Source organism: Ranitomeya imitator, chromosome 4, assembly GCF_032444005.1.
Source record: "Ranitomeya imitator isolate aRanImi1 chromosome 4, aRanImi1.pri, whole genome shotgun sequence".
Taxonomy (NCBI): Eukaryota; Metazoa; Chordata; class Amphibia; order Anura; family Dendrobatidae; genus Ranitomeya; species Ranitomeya imitator.
The window spans coordinates 40,347,084-40,371,640 of record NC_091285.1 but is presented as its reverse complement, the minus strand read 5'-3'; the positions used below and the strand labels follow the sequence as shown (position 1 = coordinate 40,371,640).

At 46.1% G+C, this 24,557-nt stretch overlaps 1 protein-coding gene across 3 annotated transcripts in view; it reads right to left on the bottom strand.

The window, feature by feature from the left end:
• The window catches only part of CAMK2A (calcium/calmodulin dependent protein kinase II alpha), a 219,340-nt gene that overhangs the window by 126,501 nt on the left and 68,282 nt on the right, over positions 1–24,557 (bottom strand). The window lies entirely within an intron of this gene.

The following is a 24,557-nucleotide window of genomic DNA, read 5'->3' as shown; positions in this document are numbered from 1 at the left end:
AATGTTGTCTGAACAATACCTTACGTAGGGGTTCAAAAACTTCCCTCTGTATCTTTGTCTCGGGGATGGACATTGGAGCTGATATCTGGTAAATTCGGAACAGACTATGTCATCAAGAATCAGCCTTGATGCATCTACCCCACACATATCTAATAAAATGAGTCAACGAATGCCAGGAAGTAACAATAAAAAAAAATAGGAACCGTCTGAAATGAGCTTAAAGTGTGTCATGTCTTTGTTTAGTCATCTGGGCTTTAGGCTTTAAATTTGGTGGTTTTCCCAGTTTACACATAAAAAACACAATTGCGTTCAGAAATAAAGTATGAGATCACCAGGTACATCTGCTGGAGGCATTTATTGAAAATGTTTTTCAAAATCCAGGACTTGAAAAATAAGGCACTTTTTAGATTGTTACGTTCTGTTCCCATCACAGCAAAGAGTTGGGGCATTGGTGGTTTTTTCCAACTTAAACCTCAAGATGAAAGCTATGATGTCAACCACTGTTTATGACTAAAGCCATAGTGGACGCTACCAGTCTGTAGAGCCAGGATGTAGTCTCCGGACTTCACACGGTTACTCAGTGTTTAGCACTGTTGCCTTGCAGCGCTGGGGTCCTGGGTTTAAATCCAACCAAGGACAACATCTGTAAGGAGTTTGTATGTTCTCCCCGTGTTTGCGTGGGTTTCCACCGGGTTCTCCAGTTTCCTCCCACATTCCCAAGACATAGTGATAGGGAAATTAGATTGTGATCCCCAATGGGGACAGTGCCGATAATGTCTGTAAAGCGCTGTGGACTTAATGGTGCTATATAAGTGAGTAAAAATAAATAATACCAACCGAGATGTAGTTCTACCTCCATCATCTTATCCTTACTATACCACCGAAAACTGATCTTTATGGGAATGGATGAGTTTGGGCTCCGATCTGTCAATATACCAAATGTCTGTATACTCACAAAAGAACTTTTTAAAAATAAACATTTTAAAAGTCCAACTAGAGTTATATGACACCATGACAGAAGATCAGCTCTCCACCCTCCTGTCAAGATCACACCTCACCACCTGCACGCTTGACCCGCTCCCATCCCACCTCATCCCTAACCTTTCCACGGTCTTCATCCCAACCCTAACGCACCTCTTCAACCTCTCACTCACAACAGGTGTCTTTCCCTCATCCTTCAAGCATGCCAAGATCACACCCATCCTCAAAAAGCCCTCCCTCGACCCATCCTCTGTGTCTAGCTATCGCCCAATATCTCTTCTCCCTTATGCCTCCAAATTGCTGGAGCAACACGTCCATCTTGAACTGTCCTCCCACTTCTCCTCCTGCTCCCTCTTTGATCAGGCTTCCGTTCCCATCACTCAACTGAAACTGCCCTAACTAAAGTCACCAATGACCTACTAACTGCCAGGAGCAAGCGACACTACTCTGTCCTCCTTCTCCTGGACTTGTCTTCTGCCTTTGACACTGTTGACCACTCCCTTTTGCTACAAATCCTCTCATCCCTTGGCATCACAGACTTGGCCCTTTCCTGGATCTCGTCATATCTGACAGACCGAACATTCAGTGTCTCCCTCCCCCACACCACCTCCTCACTTCGCCCCTTGTCAGTCGGTGTTCCTCAAGGCTCTGTTCTAGGACCCCTACTCTTCTCCATCTACACTTTCGGCCTGGGACAGCTCATAGAATCCCACGGTATGCAGTACCATCTCTACGCCGACGACACGCAGATCTACCTCTCCGGACCTGACCTCTCCTCCTTGCTTACCAAAATCCCGCACTGTCTGTCTGCCATTTCAGCCTTCTTTTCTGCTCGCTTTCTACAACTGAACATGGACAAAACAGAATTCATCATCTTTCCCCCATCTCACTCTACCCCTCCACCACATCTATCCATCAATGTCAATGGCTGCTCACTATCCCCAGTCCCACACGCCCGGTGCCTCGGGGTGATCCTTGACTCTGCCCTCTCTTTCAAGCCACATATCCAAGCCCTTGCCTCCTCCTATCGTCTCAAACTCAAAAATATTTCCCGGATCCGTGCTTTCCTTGACCGCAACACTGCAAAAACGCTAGTGCATGCCCTTATCATCTCCCGCCTCGACTACTGCAACCTCCTACTCTCTGGACTCCCCTCTAGCACTCTGGCACCACTCCAATCCATCCTACACTCTGCTGCCCGACTAATCCACCTGTCCCCCCGCTATTCCCCAGCCTCTCCCCTGTGTCAAGCCCTTCACTGGCTTCCTATCGCCCAGAGACTCCAATTCAAAACCCTCACACTGACATACAAAGCCATCCACAACCTGTCTCCTCCATACATCTGTGACATGGTCTCCCGGTACCTACCTACACGCGACCTCCGATCCTCCCAAGACCTCCTTCTCTACTCCCCTCTCATCTCTTCTTCCCATAACCGCATCCAAGACTTCTCCCGTGCTTCCCCCATACTCTGGAACTCTCTACCCCAACACATCAGACTTGCGCCTACCATAGAAACCTTCAAAAAGAACCTGAAGACTCATCTCTTCCGACAAGCCTACAGCCTGCAGTGATCCTCAACCTACTGAACAGCCGCACAGCCAGCTCTTCCCTCTCCTAGTGTATCCTCACCCACCCCATGCAGACTGTGAGCCCTCGCGGGCAGGGTCCTCCCTCCTTATGTACTCGTGTGCCTTGTTATCTGCTCATGTTTAATGTAATTGTCTATATTTGCCCCGTATTCACATGTAAAGCGCCATGGAATAAATGGCGCTATAAAAATGTATAATAATAATAATAATAATAATAATAATATAAAAAAAAGACAAGAGTCAAAAAAATTTCAAAAAAAGACGATGCGGACATTCTGTCATGGATCTTTAATGAACGTACACCAGCCTTTGTCGAGATTGATTTAATTACGTATACAGTTCATGTTGTGAATTCTGGTGTCAAATCCACTTTAAGGGCTTGTTCACACATTGCATTTTTGCCCCGTTATGTTTTACAGGCCGTTTGTTCGGATGAAAAAATGCAGCGATTTAAAGTACAAACGGAGTGAATAAGATTTCTGAAATCATATGCGCACACTGCTAAATTTTTTCCTTGCAGATATGATGTACAATAACAAATTGTATTGTGGTACCGTGTTAGCCAGAAAAATCGATGTGAATACTTTTCTGCCCAATGATGACAGAAGTATTCTAGGAGTGATACCTTTTTATTGGCTAACCAGAAAATAATATGTTTGCAGCTTTCAGAGCACAGTGGCTCCTTCTTCAGGCTAGATTGTAATCTTGCCTGAAGAAGGAGCCTGTTGTGAATTCTGTGGTCAAGCTCCCTCCTGTGGTCATGAGTGGTACTGCGGCTGGTTCTGTCTATGAGCTTCCTTTGGTGGATGTGAGTGGGGCTGCGGCTTCTGAGTTTCCTTCCTCAGGTGACGAGGTTAAGTCGTTAGGTGCTGCTCTATTTAACTCCACCTAGTTCTTTGTTCCTGGCATCCAGTCAATGTTCCAGTATTGGTCTTGCTCTCTCCTGGATCGTTCTTGTGGCCTGTCTTCACTGCATAAGCTAAGTTCTGCTTGTGTTACTTTGTTTGCTATTTTTTCTGTCCAGCTTGCTATATTGGTTTTTCTTGCTTGCTGGAAGCTCTGGGACGCAGAGGGAGCACCTCCGTACCGTTAGTCGGTGCGGAGGGTCTTTTTGCGCCCTCTGCGTGGTTGTTTGTAGGCTTTTGTGCTGACCGCAAAGCTATCTTTCCTATCCTCGGTCTATTCAGTAAGTCGGGCCTCACTTTGCTAAAATCTATTTCATCTCTGTGTTTGTATTTTCATCTTTACTCACAGTCATTATTAGAGTTGAGCGACCTTGACCTTTTTAGAGTCGAGCCGGGTTTTGCGAAACCCGACTATGTCCAAAGTCGGGTCGAGTGAAATCGGCCGATTATGACGTAAAGTCGGGATCGACCGAAACACGAAACCCAATGCAAGTCAATGGGGCAGCATAGTCGGCAGTGAGTGGGGGCCAGGAAAACACCTAGAGTACCCATTTTAATGTCAAAACCATCCATTCTTCTTAATGAAGCTTGTCAAGCGTAATTTACCTTATAATAATTGGAAGGCATTTGAAATTGGGGGTCATTTGGCTAAAGTTGTGGGGGGCAGGGCTGGTTCAAGTAATTAGTGGGCCCAGGAAATCTGGACCACGTCACGGCAGTGGAGCAGGGAGAGGTAAGTATTTCAACTTTGCAAGTGCTGTGAACCTGAGCAAGCAGGGGGGGCCCACTCGTTGGCATTGGCACTGGCACAGGGCCCCTCAAAGTACAGCGGTGTGTTTGCACGGCGGGGGCGCCTCCCACCGGCAGCAACACTTTTGCGTACTATGAGAGGCCCTGTGCCAGTGACGTCGCCAACTAGTATTCCTCCCCCCACCTGATGAAGGAACCTGCACTTTCATCTGCACCTTCCTCTTTGTCCCCGTGTAAGGTGGTATGGTATGCGGGAAGAGCAACCTGACTTTCAGCAGGGTCACAATGTTGTTGTGTAGCGTGCACGGGGAATGTTGCGTTATGGGTCAATGTACCAGCAGACTCATCTATCACTGGCTGGGCAATGGGCACGATGAAGTGGAAACACAGATATAGGCCCAAAGAAGAAAGTGGGCTAAATGCAGTTCAAAATTGGTAACACAGGAATAACCAGGGGGCATTGCAGTGGAGGACAACTGGAATGAGAGGCTGACACAGAGAGTAGGGCCAAATCAGTAAGTAGTCGAAATGCAGTTCAAAATTGGCAACCGTAGTAAACAGGCGGCACAGCTTTGTTCAGTGGAGGAGAACAGCAAGGAGTGGCAGACACCGATAGTAGGCCCCAACCCAACTAGTAGGCCAAATGCAGTCTAACATTAACAACTACTTAACGAGAGGCTGAAAATGGAATTTCAGGACAGGAAACCAGGAGAACAGCAAGGAGTGGCAGACACCGATAGTAGGCCCCAAACCAACTAGTACGCCAAATGCAGTTGTTCCATTTAACCACAATTTAATGAGAGCCTGAAGATAGAAGCTCAGGAAAGGCAACCTGGGGAACACCTTGGAGTGTAACACACCATCTCTCTCCACCCCATACCCATTTTGTAGGCCTAATGCTGTGTACTTTTCTACAACTACTAAACGAGAGTCGGAAGACCGAAGCAATGGCAAGGAAACCTGGGGAACACCTTGGAGTGTAACACACCATCTCTCTCCACCCCATACCCAATTTGTAGGCCTAATGCAGCCTACTTTCCGACACCTACTAAACGAGAGCATGAAGATCGAAGTTCAGGAAAGGCAACCTGGGGAACACCTTGGAGTGTAACACACCATCTCTCTCCACCCCATACCCATTTTTTAGGCCTAATGCAGTGTACTTTTCTACAACTACTAAACGAGAGTCGGAAGACCGAAGCAATGGCAAGGAAACCTGGGGAACACCTTGGAGTGTAACACACCATCTCTCTCCACCCCATTCCCCATTTTTTAGGCCTAATGCAGCCTACTTTCCGACACCTACTAAACGAGAGCATGAAGATCGAAGCTCAGGAAAGGCAACCTGGGGAACACCTTGGAGTGTAACACACCATCTCTCTCCACCCCATACCCATTTTGTAGGCCTAATACTGTGTACTTTTCTACAACTACTAAACGAGAGTCGGAAGACCGAAGCAATGGCAAGGAAACCTGGGGAACACCTTGGAGTGTAACACACCATCTCTCTCCACCCCATACCCAATTTGTAGGCCTAATGCAGCCTACTTTCCGACATCTACTAAACGAGAGCATGAAGATCGAAGCTCAGGAAAGGCAACCTGGGGAACACCTTGGAGTGTAACACACCATCTCTCTCCACCCCATACCCAATTTGTAGGCCTAATGCAGCCTACTTTCCGACACCTACTAAACGAGAGCATGAAGATCGAAGCTCAGGAAAGGCAACCTGGGGAACACCTTGGAGTGTAACACACCATCTCTCTCCACCCCATACCCATTTTTTAGGCCTAATGCAGTGTACTTTTCTACAACTACTAAACGAGAGTCGGAAGACCGAAGCAATGGCAAGGAAACCTGGGGAACACCTTGGAGTGTAACACACCATCTCTCTCCACCCCATTCCCCATTTTTTAGGCCTAATGCAGCCTACTTTCCGACACCTACTAAACGAGAGCATGAAGATCGAAGCTCAGGAAAGGCAACCTGGGGAACACCTTGGAGTGTAACACACCATCTCTCTCCACCCCATACCCATTTTGTAGGCCTAATGCAGCGTACTTTTCTACAACTACTAAACGAGAGCATGAAGATCGAAGCTCAGGAAAGGCAACCTGGTGAAAACCTTGGAGTGTAACACAACCTGTCTCTACACCCCATACCAAATTTGTAGGCCTAATGCAGCGTAGTTTCCACCAACTACTAAACGAGAGCCGGAAGATCGAAGCTCATGAAAGGCAACCCGGGGAACACCTTGGAGTGTAACACAACCTCTCTCTACACCACGAAAGGGCTGATTCTTAGGAAGGAAGGCTGTTGTAAATAAGCATTGCGCGTCCGAGGGTGATTATATTCTTATTCGGTATCTACTCACCCTCGGACGCGCCATGCTTCTTGATTTGTAATTAATGTTTATTTGCAATGTGCTTTTGACTTACTCAATTATTTTTTTAATTATTGATTTTATTAAATTAATAGTTTAACATCTTATGGAAATAATTTAAAGGAGACGCGACAGGACAACACTCGGTGGATGCCATATCTGTGTTAACAACTCCAAAAAACTTTCAGTTAACTTCTTGCAGGAGAAAGAAATTGTAGCTGTTGGACCTTTGTAGTACAGTTCCAGATATTTGTTGTGTGTTTGTTTTGATTGTTAAAATGTCTGCATTTGAGATCTCAACACGATCTTATTTTTTATAATCAAATTAATTTTTTAAATATTTTATTAGGTTGGTTCAAGGGGTACACGGGCCGCAGTAGACAGGTCAGTGGAGGCCTAGTGGAAGGAGGGACCGCAGATGCGCCACTGTTTCACCCATACACAATTAGTAGGCCTAATGCAGCGTAGTTTCCAACAGCTACTAAACGAGAGCCGAAAGATCGAAGCTCAGGAAAGGCAACCTGGGGAACACCTTGGAGTGTAACACAACCTCTCTCTACACCATGGAAGGGCTGATTCTTAGGAAGGAAGGCTGTTTTAAATAAGCATTGCGCGTCCGAGGGTGATTATATTCTTATTCGGTATCTACTCACCCTCGGACGCGCCATGCTTCTTGATTTGTAATTAATGTTTATTTGCAATGTGCTTTTGACTTACTCAATTATTTTTTTAATTATTGATTTTATTAAATTAATAGTTTAACATCTTATTGGAAATAATTTAAAGGAGACGCGACAGGACAACACTCGGTGGATGCCATATCTGTGTTAACAACTCCAAAAAACTTTCAGTTAACTTCTTGCAGGAGAAAGAAATTGTAGCTGTTGGACCTTTGTAGTACAGTTCCAGATATTTGTTGTGTGTTTGTTTTGATTGTTAAAATGTCTGCATTTGAGATCTCAACACGATCTTATTTTTTATAATCAAATTAATTTTTTTTATATTTAATGATGTTGGTTCAAGGGGTACACGGGCAGCAATAGACAGGTCAGTGGAGGCCTAGTGGAAGGAGTGACGGCAGACAGGCATCAAAGGCCTAACATTGGGCTGGCTGTAGGCAAGTTAAAATTGGTTCCAGGGGAACACGGCCATCAGTGGCCTGGTCAGTGTAGTTGTAGTTGAAAGAACGGGACGCAGACAGGCTTCGAAGGCCTAACATAATAACATAGGGCTGGCTGTAGGCAAGTTAAAATTGGTTCCAGGGGAACACGGCCATCAGTGGCCTGGTCAGTGTAGTTGTAGTTGAAAGAACGGGACGCAGACAGGCTTCGAAGGCCTAACATAACAAACTTGGGCTGGCTGTAGGCACTTTTAAATTTGTTCCAGGGGTACATGGGCAGCAGTGTATGGTCAGTGGAAGTCTAGTGGAAGGAGTGACCGCAGACAGGCTTCCAAGGCCTAACATAACAAACTTGGGCTGGCTGTAGGCACTTTTAAATTGGTTCCAGGGGTACACGGGCAGCAGTGGTCTGGTCAGTGGAAGTCTAGTGGAAGGAGTGACCGCAGACAGGCTTCCAAGGCCTAACATAACAAACTTGGGCTGGCTGTAGGCACTTTTAAATTGGTTCCAGGGGTACACGGGCAGCAGTGGTCTGGTCTGTGGAAGTCTAGTGGAAGGAGTGACCGCAGACAGGCTTCGAAGGCCTAACATAACAAACTTGGGCTGGCTGTAGGCACTTTTAAATTGGTTCCAGGGGTACACGGGCAGCAGTGGTCTGGTCAGTGGAAGTCTAGTGGAAGGAGTGACCGCAGACAGGCTTCCAAGGCCTAACATAACAAACTTGGGCTGGCTGTAGGCACTTTTAAATTGGTTCCAGGGGTACACGGGCAGCAGTGGTCTGGTCAGTGGAAGTCTAGTGGAAGGAGTGACCGCAGACAGGCTTCCAAGGCCTAACATAACAAACTTGGGCTGGCTGTAGGCACTTTTAAATTGGTTCCAGGGGTACACGGGCAGCAGTGGTCTGGTCTGTGGAAGTCTAGTGGAAGGAGTGACCGCAGACAGGCTTCGAAGGCCTAACATAACAAACTTGGGCTGGCTGTAGGCACTTTTAAATTGGTTCCAGGGGTACACGGGCAGCAGTGGTCTGGTCAGTGGAAGTCTAGTGGAAGGAGTGACCGCAGACAGGCTTCCAAGGCCTAACATTACAAACTTGGGCTGGCTGTAGGCACTTTTAAATTGGTTCCAGGGGTACACGGGCAGCAGTGGTCTGGTCTGTGGAAGTCTAGTGGAAGGAGTGACCGCAGACAGGCTTCGAAGGCCTAACATAACAAACTTGGGCTGGCTGTAGGCACTTTTAAATTGGTTCCAGGGGTACACGGGCAGCAGTGGTCTGGTCAGTGGAAGTCTAGTGGAAGGAGTGACCGCAGACAGGCTTCCAAGGCCTAACATTACAAACTTGGGCTGGCTGTAGGCACTTTTAAATTGGTTCCAGGGGTACACGGGCAGCAGTGGTCTGGTCAGTGGAAGTCTAGTGGAAGGAGTGACCGCAGACAGGCTTCGAAGGCCTAACATAACAAACTTGGGCTGGCTGTAGGCACTTTTAAATTGGTTCCAGGGGTACACGGGCAGCAGTGGTCTGGTCAGTGGAAGTCTAGTGGAAGGAGTGACCGCAGACAGGCTTCCAAGGCCTAACATAACAAACTTGGGCTGGCTGTAGGCACTTTTAAATTGGTTCCAGGGGTACATGGGCAGCAGTGGTCTGGTCTGTGGAAGTCTAGTGGAAGGAGTGACCGCAGACAGGCTTCGAAGGCCTAACATAATAAACTTGGGCTGGCTGTAGGCACTTTTAAATTGGTTCCAGGGGTACACGGGCAGCAGTGGTCTGGTCTGTGGAAGTCTAGTGGAAGGAGTGACCGCAGACAGGCTTCGAAGGCCTAACATAACAAACTTGGGCTGGCTGTAGGCACTTTTAAATTGGTTCCAGGGGTACACGGGCAGCAGTGGTCTGGTCTGTGGAAGTCTAGTGGAAGGAGTGACCGCAGACAGGCTTCGAAGGCCTAACATAACAAACTTGGGCTGGCTGTAGGCACTTTTAAATTGGTTCCAGGGGTACACGGGCAGCAGTGGTCTGGTCTGTGGAAGTCTAGTGGAAGGAGTGACCGCAGACAGGCTTCGAAGGCCTAACATAACAAACTTGGGCTGGCTGTAGGCACTTTTAAATTGGTTCCAGGGGTACACGGGCAGCAGTGGTCTGGTCAGTGGAAGTCTAGTGGAAGGAGTGACCGCAGACAGGCTTCCAAGGCCTAACATTACAAACTTGGGCTGGCTGTAGGCACTTTTAAATTGGTTCCAGGGGTACACGGGCAGCAGTGGTCTGGTCTGTGGAAGTCTAGTGGAAGGAGTGACCGCAGACAGGCTTCGAAGGCCTAACATAACAAACTTGGGCTGGCTGTAGGCACTTTTAAATTGGTTCCAGGGGTACACGGGCAGCAGTGGTCTGGTCAGTGGAAGTCTAGTGGAAGGAGTGACCGCAGACAGGCTTCCAAGGCCTAACATAACAAACTTGGGCTGGCTGTAGGCACTTTTAAATTGGTTCCAGGGGTACACGGGCAGCAGTGGTCTGGTCAGTGGAAGTCTAGTGGAAGGAGTGACGGCAGACAGTCTTCGAAGGCCTAACATAACAAAATTGGGCTGACTGTAGGCACTTTTAAATTGGTTCCAGGGTAACACGGCCAGCAGTGGCCTGGTCAGTGTAGTAGTTGTAGAAAGAAGGGACCGCAGACAGGCTTCGAAGGCCTAACATAACAAAAATGTCAAAACAATGGTATTGTCAGTGCCAGGCATTGAAGGATGTCAGCGCCTAGACTACACATTGGTGAAGCTGTGAGAGATAATTTTGCTAGTGGTAGAGCACTGTTTGAGCTGGGGGGGGGAACTGTCTTGTGGCCGGCGGTACAGGCACAGGGCCCCTCATATTACAACGGTGTGTCTGACGTTGGGTGCGCACCACCACCGCCAGAGACACTTTATTGTACTATGAGGGACCCAGTGGCAGTGCCGTCGACCAAAAGCGGCCACACCCACCTCTTCAGACAAACAGCACTCTCAAGGGTCCAAGCGCAAAGTGGCGATAGCACGGCCCCGTGTGGGGAGTTTGGCCATTTCGTGAGGTGGAAACATGTCGTATGCTGGACAATCAGGTGAAGAAAATTACGAGATTGGAAAAGTCATTCAGAATAGTCCACAGGCAAGACCTTTTCATAGGAAAGCTAGGTGTCAGCCGGGCAGGGTGGGGCAAAAGATTTTGAAATCCAGTTGTGGTTCATTTTAATGAAGGTTAGATCATCTACATTTTGGGTAGCCAGACGAGTCCTTTTTTCTGTTAGTATTGAACCTGCAGCACTGAATACTCTTTTTGATAGGACACTAGCTGCCGGGCAAGCAAGCTCCTGCAATGCATATTCTGCCAATTCTGGCCAGGTGTCTAATTTGGATGCCCAGTAATCAAATGGGAATGACGGTTGAGGGAGAACGTCGATAAGGGATGAAAAATAGTTTGTAACCATACTGGACAAATGTTGTCTCCTGTCACTTTGAATTGATGCTGCAGTACCTGTCCTGTCTGCGGTCATAGAAAAATCACTCCACAACCTGGTCAGAAAACCCCTCTGGCCAACGCCACTTCTGATTTCTGCCCCTCTAACACCTCTGGTCTGCTGGCCCCTGGAGCTCGTGTGAGAACGATCACGGGCGCTGTGTGCAGGGAATGCCAGAAGCAAGCGGTCAACAAGAGTTGATTGTTTTGTTGCTAATATTAGTTCCAAGTTCTCATGTGGCATAATATTTTGCAATTTGCCTTTATAGCGCGGATCAAGGAGGCAGGCCAACCAGTAATCGTCATCGTTCATCATTTTTGTAATGCGTGTGTCCCTTTTGAGGATACGCAAGGCATAATCCGCCATGTGGGCCAAAGTTCCCGTTGTCAAATCTGCGGTTGTGCTTGGTTGAGGGGCAGTTGCAGGCAAATCTACGTCACTTGTGTCCCTCAAAAAACCAGAACCCGGCCTTGCCACGCCACCAATTTCCCGTGCCCCCGGGAAAGCTTCCTCATTAAAAATATACTCATCCCCATCATCCTCCTCATCCTCCACCTCCTCTTCGCCCGGTACCTCGTCATGTACACTGCCCTGACCAGACAATCGCTGACTGTCATCAAGGCTTTCCTCTTCCTCTGGTGCAGACGCCTGATCCTTTATGTGCGTCAAACTTTGCATCAGCAGACGCATTAGGGGGATGCTCATGCTTATTATGGCGTTGTCTGCACTAACCAGCCGTGTGCATTCCTCAAAACACTGAAGGACTTGACACATGTCTTGAATCTTCGACCACTGCACACCTGACAACTCCATGTCTGCCATCCTACTGCCTGCCCGTGTATGTGTATCCTCCCACAAAAACATAACAGCCCGCCTCTGTTCGCACAGTCTCTGAAGCATGTGCAGTGTTGAGTTCCACCTTGTTGCAACGTCTATGATTAGGCGATGCTGGGGAAGGTTCAAAGAACGCTGATAGGTCTGCATACGGCTGGAGTGTACAGGCGAACGGCGGATATGTGGGCAAAGTCCACGCACTTTGAGGAGCAGGTCGGATAACCCCGGATAACTTTTCAGGAAGCACTGCACCACCAGGTTTAAGGTGTGAGCCAGGCAAGGAATGTGTTTCAGTTGGGAAAGGGAGATGGCAGCCATGAAATTCCTTCCGTTATCACTCACTACCTTGCCTGCCTCAAGATCTACAGTGCCCAGCCACGACTGCGTTTCTTGCTGCAAGAACTCGGACAGAACTTCCGCGGTGTGTCTATTGTCGCCCAAACACTTCATAGCCAATACAGCCTGCTGACGTTTGCCAGTAGCTGCCCCATAATGGGAGACCTGGTGTGCAACAGTGGCAGGTGCGGATGGAGTGTTTGTGCGACTGCGGTCTGTGGACGAGCTCTTGCTTCTGCAGGAGGACGAGGAGGAGGAGGAGGAGGAGGGGGTGCGAACGGCTACAGACAACTGTTTACTAGACCGTGGGCTAGGCAGAACTGTCCCAAACTTGCTGTCCCCTGTGGACCCTGAATCCACCACATTTACCCAGTGTGCCGTGATGGACACGTAACGTCCCTGGCCATGCCTACTGGTCCATGCATCTGTTGTCAGGTGCACCTTTGTGCTCACAGATTGCCTGAGTGCATGGACGATGCGCTCTTTAACATGCTGGTGGAGGGCTGGGATGGCTTTTCTGGAAAAAAAGTGTCGACTGGGTAGCTCGTAGCGTGGTACAGCGTAGTCCATCAGGTCTTTGAAAGCTTCGCTTTCAACTAACCGGTAGGGCATCATCTCTAACGAGATTAGTCTAGCTATGTGGGCGTTCAAACCCTGTGTACGCGGATGCGAGGCTAAGTATTTCCTTTTTCTAACCATAGTCTCATGTAGGGTGAGCTGGACTGGAGAGCTGGAGATCGTGGAACTAGCGGGGGTGCCGGTGGACATGGCAGACTGAGAGACGGTGGGAGATGGTATTGTTGCCGCCGGTGCCCTAGATGCAGTGTTTCCTACTACGAAACTGGTGATTCCCTGACCCTGACTGCTTTGGCCTGGCAAAGATACCTGCACAGATACAGCAGGTGGTGCGCTAAATGGTGGTCCTACACTGCCGGAAGGGATGTTGCGTTGATGACCAGCTTCATTGGCCGAGGGTGCAACAACCTTAAGGGACGTTTGGTAGTTAGTCCAAGCTTTCAAATGCATGGTGGTTAAATGTCTATGCATGCAACTAGTATTGAGACTTTTCAGATTCTGACCTCTGCTTAAGGAAGTAGAACATTTTTGACAGATGACTTTGCGCTGATCAATTGGATGTTGTTTAAAAAAATGCCAGACTGCACTCTTTCTAGCATCGGATACCTTTTCAGGCATTGCAGACTGAGCTTTAACCGGATGGCCACGCTGTCCTCCACCAGGTTTTGGCTTTGCCACGCGTTTTGGGCAAGATACGGGCCCGGCAGATGGAACCTGTGGCGATGTTGATGCCTGCTGCGGCCCCTCCTCCTCCTCTGCTTCAGAACTGCTGCCGCCTGCACCCTGTTCCCCCAATGGCTGCCAATCGGGGTCAAGAACTGGGTCATCTAATAACTCTTCTTGTACCTCCTGCGCAACTTCGTCTGTGTCACCGTGTCGTTCGGTGGTATAGCGTTCGTGATGGGGCAACATAGTCTCATCAGGGTCTGATTCTTGATCAGCACCCTGCGAGGGCAATGTTGTGGTCTGAGTCAAAGGACCAGCATAGTAGTCTGGCTGTGGCTGTGCGTCAGTGCACTCCATGTCAGATTCAACTTGTAATGGGCATGGACTGTTAACTGCTTCACTTTCTAAGCCAGGGACGGTATGTGTAAAGAGCTCCATGGAGTAACCCGTTGTGTCGCCTGCTGCATTCTTCTCTGTTGTTGTTTTTGCTGAAGAGGACAAGGAAGTGACTTGTCCCTGACCGTGAACATCCACTAACGACGCGCTGCTTTTACTTTTACCAGTTTCACGAGAGGAGGCAAAAGAGCTAGAGGCTGAGTCAGCAAGATAAGCCAAAACTTGCTCTTGCTGCTCCGGCTTTAAAAGCGGTTTTCCTAATCCCAGAAAAGGGAGCGTTCGAGGCCTTGTGTAGCCGGACGACGAACCTGGCTCCACAGCTCCAGACTTAGGTGCAATATTTTTTTCCCCAAGACCACCTGATGCTCCACCACTACCACTACCCTCATTACCAGCTGACAATGAACGCCCCCGGCCACGACCTCTTCCACTAGACTTCCTCATTGTTTTAAAAACGTAACCAAACTAACGTTATTTGTTGCAGTCACACAACTTACACGGTGAGCTATAACTTCAGTATGATTTAGCTACCCCTTTACAGGTTGGTGAGACCACAGCGAAAATCAGGCCCAATGTTACACACTCTTTTTTTGGTGGCTGCAAATTAGAGAGATGCCCCACACGCAGGACTGTCACTGAAGCACAAATGTTAATATTAATGTCACACTATTATTTTTTTTTTATTTTTATTTTTTTCAGGAACACTTTAGAAACCCCCAAAAAAAAAAAAAATAGATTTTTGCAGGGAGAATTTAGAAAACAAATGTAACAAACTATATGCTTTCTATGGGCCACTGAGTGAGAGATGACGCACACAGGAATCAGGAGTGGCACACAAGCCCAGAGGCCAATATTTTTCTACCAATGATTGATGGAGTTATTTTCTCTGGTAGATTTTGGAACCCAAATCAAGGAAAAAAAATATAGGCTTTCTATGGACCACAATTGGAGAGAGAGAGAGAGAGAGGGAGAGAGAGAGAGAGAGAGAGAGAGAGAGAGAGAGAGATGGCACACCCAGGAGTCAAGACTGGCACACAAGCAGAAAGGCCAATATTAATCTCCCATTTTTTTTTGGGTTTGTTTTTTTTTTTTTTTTTTTTTTTTTCAGGGAGACTTTAGAAAAAAAGTAATAAAAAAAATATGATTTTATCAGGAAGAATTTAGAAACCAAATAAAATAAAATTATTTTTTCAGGGAGAATTTATAAAACAAATAAAAACAAAAATAGGCGTTCTATGGCCCACTGACTGAGAGATGACGCACACAGGAGTCAGGAGTGGCACACAAGCCCAGAGGCCAATATTTTTCTACCAATGATTGATGTAGTTATTTTCTCTGGTAGATTTTGGAACCCAAATCAAGGAAAAAAAATATAGGCTTTCTATGGACCACAATTGGAGAGAGAGAGAGAGAGAGAGAGAGATGGCACACCCAGGAGTCAAGACTGGCACACAAGCAGAAAGGCCAATATTAATCTCCCACTGTTTTTTTTGTTTGTTTGTTTTTTTTTTTTTTCAGGGAGACTTTAGAAAAAAAAATAATAAAAAAAATATGATTTTATCAGGAAGAATTTAGAAACCAAATAAAATAAAATGATTTTTTCAGGGAGAATTTATAAAACAAATAAAAACAAAAATAGGCGTTCTATGGCCCACTGACTGAGAGATGACGCACACAGGAGTCAGGAGTGGCACACAAGCCCAGAGGCCAATATTTTTCTACCAATGATTGATGTAGTTATTTTCTCTGGTAGATTTTGGAACCCAAATCAAGGAAAAAAAATATAGGCTTTCTATGGACCACAATTGGAGAGAGAGAGAGAGAGAGAGATGGCACACCCAGGAGTCAAGACTGGCACACAAGCAGAAAGGCCAATATTAATCTCCCACTGTTTTTTTTGTTTGTTTGTTTTTTTTTTTTTTCAGGGAGACTTTAGAAAAAAAAATAATAAAAAAAATATGATTTTATCAGGAAGAATTTAGAAACCAAATAAAATAAAATGATTTTTTCAGGGAGAATTTATAAAACAAATAAAAACAAAAATAGGCGTTCTATGGCCCACTGACTGAGAGATGACGCACACAGGAGTCAGGAGTGGCACACAAGCCCAGAGGCCAATATTTTTCTACCAATGATTGATGTAGTTATTTTCTCTGGTAGATTTTGGAACCCAAATCAAGGAAAAAAAATATAGGCTTTCTATGGACCACAATTGGAGAGAGAGAGAGAGAGAGAGAGAGAGATGGCACACCCAGGAGTCAAGACTGGCACACAAGCAGAAAGGCCAATATTAATCTCCCACTGTTTTTTTTGGTTGTTTTTTTTTTTTTTTTTTCAGGGAGACTTTAGAAAAAAAAATAATAAAAAAAATATGATTTTATCAGGAAGAATTTAGAAACCAAATAAAATAAAATGATTTTTTCAGGGAGAATTTATAAAACAAATAAAAACAAAAATAGGCGTTCTATGGCCCACTGACTGAGAGATGACGCACACAGGAGTCAGGAGTGGCACACAAGCCCAGAGGCCAATATTTTTCTACCAATGATTGATGTAGTTATTTTCTCTGGTAGATTTTGGAACCCAAATCAAGGAAAAAAAATATAGGCTTTCTATGGACCACAATTGGAGAGAGAGAGAGAGAGAGAGAGAGAGAGAGAGAGAGAGATGGCACACCCAGGAGTCAAGACTGGCACACAAGCAGAAAGGCCAATATTAATCTCCCACTGTTTTTTTTGTTTGTTTGTTTTTTGTTTTTTTCAGGGAGACTTTAGAAAAAAAAATAATAAAAAAAATATGATTTTATCAGGAAGAATTTAGAAACCAAATAAAATAAAATGATTTTTTCAGGGAGAATTTATAAAACAAATAAAAACAAAAATAGGCGTTCTATGGCCCACTGACTGAGAGATGACGCACACAGGAGTCAGGAGTGGCACACAAGCCCAGAGGCCAATATTTTTCTACCAATGATTGATGTAGTTATTTTCTCTGGTAGATTTTGGAACCCAAATCAAGGAAAAAAAATATAGGCTTTCTATGGACCACAATTGGAGAGAGAGAGAGAGAGAGAGAGAGAGATGGCACACCCAGGAGTCAAGACTGGCACACAAGCAGAAAGGCCAATATTAATCTCCCACTGTTTTTTTTGGTTGTTTTTTTTTTTTTTTTTTCAGGGAGACTTTAGAAAAAAAAATAATAAAAAAAATATGATTTTATCAGGAAGAATTTAGAAACCAAATAAAATAAAATGATTTTTTCAGGGAGAATTTATAAAACAAATAAAACCAAAAATAGGCGTTCTATGGCCCACTGACTGAGAGATGACGCACCCAGGAGTCAAGACTGGCACACAAGCAGAAAGGCCAATATTAATCTCCCACTGTTTTTTTTTTTTTTGTTTTTTTTTCAGGGAGACTTTAGAAAAAAAAATAATAAAAAAAATATGATTTTATCAGGAAGAATTTAGAAACCAAATAAAATAAAATGATTTTTTCAGGGAGAATTTAGAAAACAAATAAAACCAAAAATAGGCGTTCTATGGCCCACTGACTGAGAGAGAGAGAGAGATGGCACGCTTAGTACTGGCACACAAGCCCAAAGGGCAATATTAATCTCCCTTTTTTTTTCAGGGAGAATTTCTAAAACCCAAAAAAAAAAAAAAATAGGCTTTCTATGGCCCACTATTTGTGAGAGAGATGGGACGCTCAGGACTGGCACAGATGGCACGCTCAGGACTGGCACAGAAGCCCAGAGGCCAATATTAATCTCCCTTTTTTTCTGGGAGAATTTATAAAACCAAAAAAATATTTAAATAGGCTTTCTATGGCCCACTATTTGTGAGAGAGATGGCACGCTCAGGACTGGCACAGATGGCACGCTCACAACTGGCACACAAGCCCAGAGGCCAATATTAATCTCCCTTTTTTCAGGGAAAATTTATAAAACCAAAAAAAAATTAAATAGGCTTTCTATGGCCCACTATTTGTGAGAGAGATGGCACGCTCAGGACTGGCACAGATGGCACGCTCACAACTGGCACACAAGCCCAGAGGCCAATATTAATCTCCCTTTTTTCAGGGAAAATTTATAAAACCAAAAAAAAAAATTACCGTATATACTCGAGTATAAGCCGACCCGAGTATAAGCCGACCCCCCTAATTTTGCCACAAAAAACTGGGAAAACTTATTGACTCGAGTATAAGCCTAGGGTGGAAATGCAGCAACTACCGGTGAATTTCAAAAATAAAAATAGATCATTATTTCCCCATAGCTGTGCCATATAGTGCTCTACACCATTCATATTTCCCCATAGCTGTGCCCCATATAGTGCTCTGCACCGTTCACTGTGCCCCCTAGCTGTGCCATATACAGTGCTCTGCACCGTTCACTGTGCCCCATAGCTGTGCCATATACGGTGCTCTGCACCGTTCACTGTGCCCCCTAGCTGTGCCTTATACGGTGCTCTGCACCGTTCATTGTGCCCCCTAGCTGTGCCATATACGGTGCTCTGCACCGTTCACTGTGCCCCCTAGCTGTGCCTTATACGGTGCTCTGCACCGTTCATTGTGCCCCCTAGCTGTGCCTTATACGGTGCTCTGCACCGTTCATTGTGCCCCCTAGCTGTGCCTTATACGGTGCTCTGCACCGTTCATTGTGCCCCCTAGCTGTGCCTTATACGGTGCTCTGCACCGTTCATTGTGCCCCCTAGCTGTGCCTTATACGGTGCTCTGCACCGTTCATTGTGCCCCCTAGCTGTGCCTTATACGGTGCTCTGCACCGTTCACTGTGCCCCATAGATGCTCCACATTAATCTGTGCTGCCGCTGCTACTGCTGCAATAAAAAAAAAAAAACACATACTCACCTCCCTTGATTGCAGCTCCCAGCGTCTCGTTCCGGCGCCTCCATCTTCCCGGCGTCTCTGCTCTGACTGATCAGGCAGAGGGCGCCGCGCACACTATATGCGTCATCGCGCCCTCTGCCTGATCAGTCAGAGAGCGCAGACGCCGGGAAGATGGAGGCGCCGGCCGGGAAGATGGATCGGCGCCCGGCGGCTGGAACGAGGACAGGTGAATATAACATACTCACCTAGTCCTGGCGATCCTCGCGCTGTCCCCTCCTGTCTTCGGCGCTGCAGCTTCTTTCTCTATCAGCGGTCACCGGCACCGCTGATTAGAGAAATGAATAAGCGGCTCCGCCCCTATGGGAGGTGGAGCCGCTTATTAATTTCTGTAATGAGCGGTCCCACGTGACCGCTGAAGAGAGGAAGAAGCTGCAGCGCCGAAGCCCGTGGGACGGCAGGGACAGCGCGAGGATCGCTGGGACTAGGTAAGTATACCCCAGCGCCCTCAGCCCCTCACCTGCCGACCCCACCGCTACCGTGACTCGAGTATAAGCCGAGGGGGGCACTTTCAGCCCTAAAATTTGGGCTGAAAATCTCGGCTTATACTCGAGTATATACGGTAAATAGGCTTTCTATGGCCCACTATTTGTGAGAGAGATGGCACGCTCAGGACTGGCACAGATGGCACGCTCACAACTGGCACACAACCCCAGAGGCCAATATTAATCTCCCTTTTTTTCAGGGAGAATTTATAAAACCAAAAAAAAAAATTAAATAGGCTTTCTATGGCCCACTATTTGTGAGAGAGATGGCACGCTCAGGGCTGGCACAGATGGCACGCTCACAACTGGCACACAAGCCCAGAGGCCAATATTAATCTCCCTTTTTTCAGGGAAAATTTATAAAACAAAAAAAAAAATTAAATAGGCTTTCTATGGCCCACTATTTGTGAGAGAGATGGCACGCTCAGGACTGGCACAGATGGCACGCTCACAACTGGCACACAAGCCCAGAGGCCAATATTAATCTCCCTTTTTTTCAGGGAGAATTTATAAAACCAAAAAAAAAATTAAATAGGCTTTCTATGGCCCACTATTTGTGAGAGAGATGGCACGCTCAGGGCTGGCACAGATGGCACGCTCAGGACTGGCACACAAGCCCAGAGGCCAATATTAATCTCCCTTTTTTTCAGGGAGAATTTATAAAACCCAAAAAAAAATAAAATAGGCTTTCTATGGCCCACTATTTGTGAGAGAGATGGCACACTCAGGACTGGCACACAAGCCCAAAGGCCAATATTAATCTCCCACTGTATTTTTATCAGGGAGAATTTATACACCCCACAAAAAAAAATACAGAAAAATGAAAAGGCTTTCTATGGCCCACTATGTGAGAGAGATGGCACACACAGGGATGGCACTCTAGCAGAAATGCCAAATTGCCAATCTTAATCTCCCACCAAAAAAAAAAAAAAAAAAACCAGGGAATGTCCTACAATTACTATCTCCCTGCCTGCAGTAATCTCAGCCAGGTATGGCAGGCAGCAATAAGGAGTGGACTGATGCACAAATGAAATAAAAAGTGTGGACAAACAAAAAAGATAGCTGTGCAGAAAGGAAGGAACAAGAGGATTTGTGCTTTGAAAAAAGCAGTTGGTTTGCACAGCGGCGTACACACAGCAATGCAGCTATCAGGGAGCCTTCTAGGGCAGCCCAATGAGCTACAGCGCTGAGGGGAAAAAAAAAAAAAAACTTCCACTGTCCCTGCACACCGAGGGTGGTGTTGGACAGTGCAAATCGCTGCAGCACAAGCGGTTTTGTGGTTAATGGACCCTGCCTAACGCTATCCCTGCTTCTGACGAAGCGGCAGCAACCTCTCCCTAAGCTCAGATCAGCAGCAGTAAGATGGCGGTCGGCGGGAACGCCTCTTTATAGCCCCTGTGACGTCGCAGACAGCAAGCCAATCACTGCAATGCCCTTCTCTAAGATGGTGGGGACCAGGACCTATGTCATCACGCTGCCCACACTCTGCGTTTACCTTCATTGGCTGAGAAATGGCGCTTTTCGCGTCATTGAAACGCGACTTTGGCGCGAAAGTCGCGTACCGCATGGCCGACCCCGCACAGGGGTCGGATCGGGTTTCATGAAACCCCGACTTAGCCAAAAGTCGGCGACTTTTGAAAATGTTCGACCCGTTTCGCTCAACCCTAGTCATTATATGTGGGGGGCTGCCTTTTCCTTTGGGGAATTTCTCTGAGGCAAGGTAGGCTTATTTTTCTATCTTCAGGGCTAGCTAGTTTCTCAGGCTGTGCCCGAGGCGCCTAGGTCTGGTCAGGAGCGCTCCACGGCTACCTCTAGTGTGGTGTGATAGGATTAGGGATTGCGGTCAGCAGAGTTCCCACGTCTCAGAGCTCGTCCTATGTTATTGGTAACTATCAGGTCACTTTGTGTGCTCTTAACCACCAGGTCCATTGTGGTTCTGAATCACCAGTTCATAACAGGAGCCACTGTGCTCTGAAAGCTGCAAACATATTACTTCCTTGCAGATGCAAATGGTTTTTCCAAATCTGCAGCCTGTTATTTTTTTTTTTTGCATTTTTGTCATGATATTAACCAATTCAAATAAATGGGGGGAGGGGGTGAGCATGTAAAAATGCATCAGAAGCGCATGTAAAAAAAAAATGCCAACACTTTTTGCAGCAGAAAAATCTGGAGCAAATTATCAACGTGTGCAATGCCCTCACCCTAGGGCGGTGTTCACACATAGAGTTAGTCTATTGGTGATAGTGTATAATTTGGGACTCTTCTGAAAAATTTCAAGAACTGATACAACTAGAAAAAAAAAAGAAATCTGATATTCGTGGAAACTCTGTTTTTACTGTAACATTTTCACCCTGTTGGTTCCCCGCCACTCTGAATAATAGAGAGGGACATTTCCTGTGAATCTAGCAGTGCTCATTTGGGCACAGCAGGTATATGACAGCTGCTCTGAGCATTTTATGAGCTGAAATAATTTACACCATCATGTTATACTCTTGTCTCGCATGTAGTTATTGCAAAGATTTCATGGGAATCTTTCCGTAGGATCCACCCCCCTATGCCGTCTATATGGGTATGTAGGTCATAGGAAGCTGAATAAAATGAGACCTTGATATCTGCGAGCCGATGTCTTAATCCAGAGTAATCCACATATTTCTTACTATGTAAATGAGCTGTTAAGATCTATGGGCCGGACATAGATCTCCCGGAGAATCTGCCTCTAGAACAGGGGTGGACGCTGACAGTGTCTGGGCCCCCCTGCCTGGCCGGCACACGGCTTATGATGAGGGCGATCTAGTAATGGGAACCCCGGAGCTTCTGGCTACAAGCAACAGGCCAAATTACCCTCATTATCACCACCCTGCAAGCAGGGGCGTACATAGAAATCACTGGGCTGCATAGCAAAAGCACTATTTGGGCCCCCACACCTCTAAAAATATATATATTTATATTATTTCACTGAGATGGAGATATACGGTATATATATATATAATATGTGTATATATATATATCTGTTAGCATTCGGTTCTACTGGTTCCAGCACAGTCATACCTGCAGTCAGGTGACTACTAGTATCGGCTGTCAGTGAATAGAACACTGCAGACATGGCGGAGACTGTCGGCACATGACAGCAAGTGTGCAGAGCGCCTCCTCGTGGACATGTGATAACTGCCGGAACTGGCAGAGCCCAACCATGTACATATTGCATTATATGTCTGGTATCTACTTTATTCACTGTCTAAGGAACTGATGAAATTAGCCAAGCGCAGCGCTCAGCAGCTCTATAGATAATGAATAGAGCAAAGACCGAGCATGCACAACTCTGCTCCATCCAGGACGCGACTGCAGGGCCCTGTTCTCAGAATCTCTGGGAGGCCCAGTGGTCGAATCCCCGATGATCAGTAAGTTATCCGCGATATGATAAATCGAAGATAACTTGATTATTTGGTGAGCATCCCTTTAAAGAGCCAGGTTGATTTTGCTATTCTTTAAAATTCCAGTATTATTCAAGAACCGAAAACAAATATGTTCACACACACATACAGTGGGGCAAACAAGTATTTAGTCAGTCAGCAATAGTGCAAGTTCCACCACTTAAAAAGATGAGAGGCGTCTGTAATTTACATCATAGGTAGACCTCAACTATGGGAGACAAACTGAGAAAAAAAAATCCAGAAAATCACATTGTATTTTTTTTTAACATTTTATTTGCATATTATGGTGGAAAATAAGTATTTGGTCAGAAACAAACAATCAAGATTTCTGGCTCTCACAGACCTGTAACTTCTTCTTTAAGAGTCTCCTCTTTCCTCCACTCATTACCTGTAGTAATGGCACCTGTTTAAACTTGTTATCAGTATAAAAAGACACCTGTGCACACCCTCAAACAGTCTGACTCCAAACTCCACTATGGTGAAGACCAAAGAGCTGTCAAAGGACACCAGAAACAAAATTGTAGCCCTGCACCAGGCTGGGAAGACTGAATCTGCAATAGCCAACCAGCTTGGAGTGAAGAAATCAACAGTGGGAGCAATAATTAGAAAATGGAAGACATACAAGACCACTGATAATCTCCCTCGATCTGGGGCTCCACGCAAAATCCCACCCCGTGGGGTCAGAATGATCACAAGAACGGTGAGCAAAAATCCCAGAACCACGCGGGGGGACCTAGTGAATGAACTGCAGAGAGCTGGGACCAATGTAACAAGGCCTACCATAATTAACACACTACGCCACCATGGACTCAGATCCTGCAGTGCCAGACGTGTCCCACTGCTTAAGCCAGTACATGTCCGGGCCCGTCTGAAGTTTGCTAGAGAGCATTTGGATGATCCAGAGGAGTTTTGAGAGAATGTCCTATGGTCTGATGAAACCAAACTGGAACTGTTTGGTAGAAACACAACTTGTCGTGTTTGGAGGAAAAAGAATACTGAGTTGCATCCATCAAACACCATACCTACTGTAAAGCATGGTGGTGGAAACATCATGCTTTGGGGCTGTTTCTCTGCAAAGGGGCCAGGACGACTGATCCGGGTACATGAAAGAATGAATGGGGCCATGTATCGTGAGATTTTGAGTGCAAACCTCCTTCCATCAGCAAGGGCATTGAAGATGGAACGTGGCTGGGTCTTTCAACATGACAATGATCCAAAGCACACCGCCAGGGCAACGAAGGAGTGGCTTCGTAAGAAGCATTTCAAGGTCCTGGAGTGGCCTAGCCAGTCTCCAGATCTCAACCCTATAGAAAACCTTTGGAGGGAGTTGAAAGTCCGAGTTGCCAAGCGAAAAGCCAAAAACATCACTGCTCTAGAGGAGATCTGCATGGAGGAATGGGCCAACATACCAACAACAGTGTGTGGCAACCTTGTGAAGACTTACAGAAAACGTTTGACCTCTGTCATTGCCAACAAAGGATATATTACAAAGTATTGAGATGAAATTTTGTTTCTGACCAAATACTTATTTTCCACCATAATATGCAAATAAAATGTTAAAAAAACAGACAATGTGATTTTCTGGATTTTTTTTTCTCAGTTTGTCTCCCATAGTTGAGGTCTACCTATGATGTAAATTACAGACGCCTCTCATCTTTTTAAGTGGTGGAACTTGCACTATTGCTGACTGACTAAATACTTTTTTGCCCCACTGTATATATATAT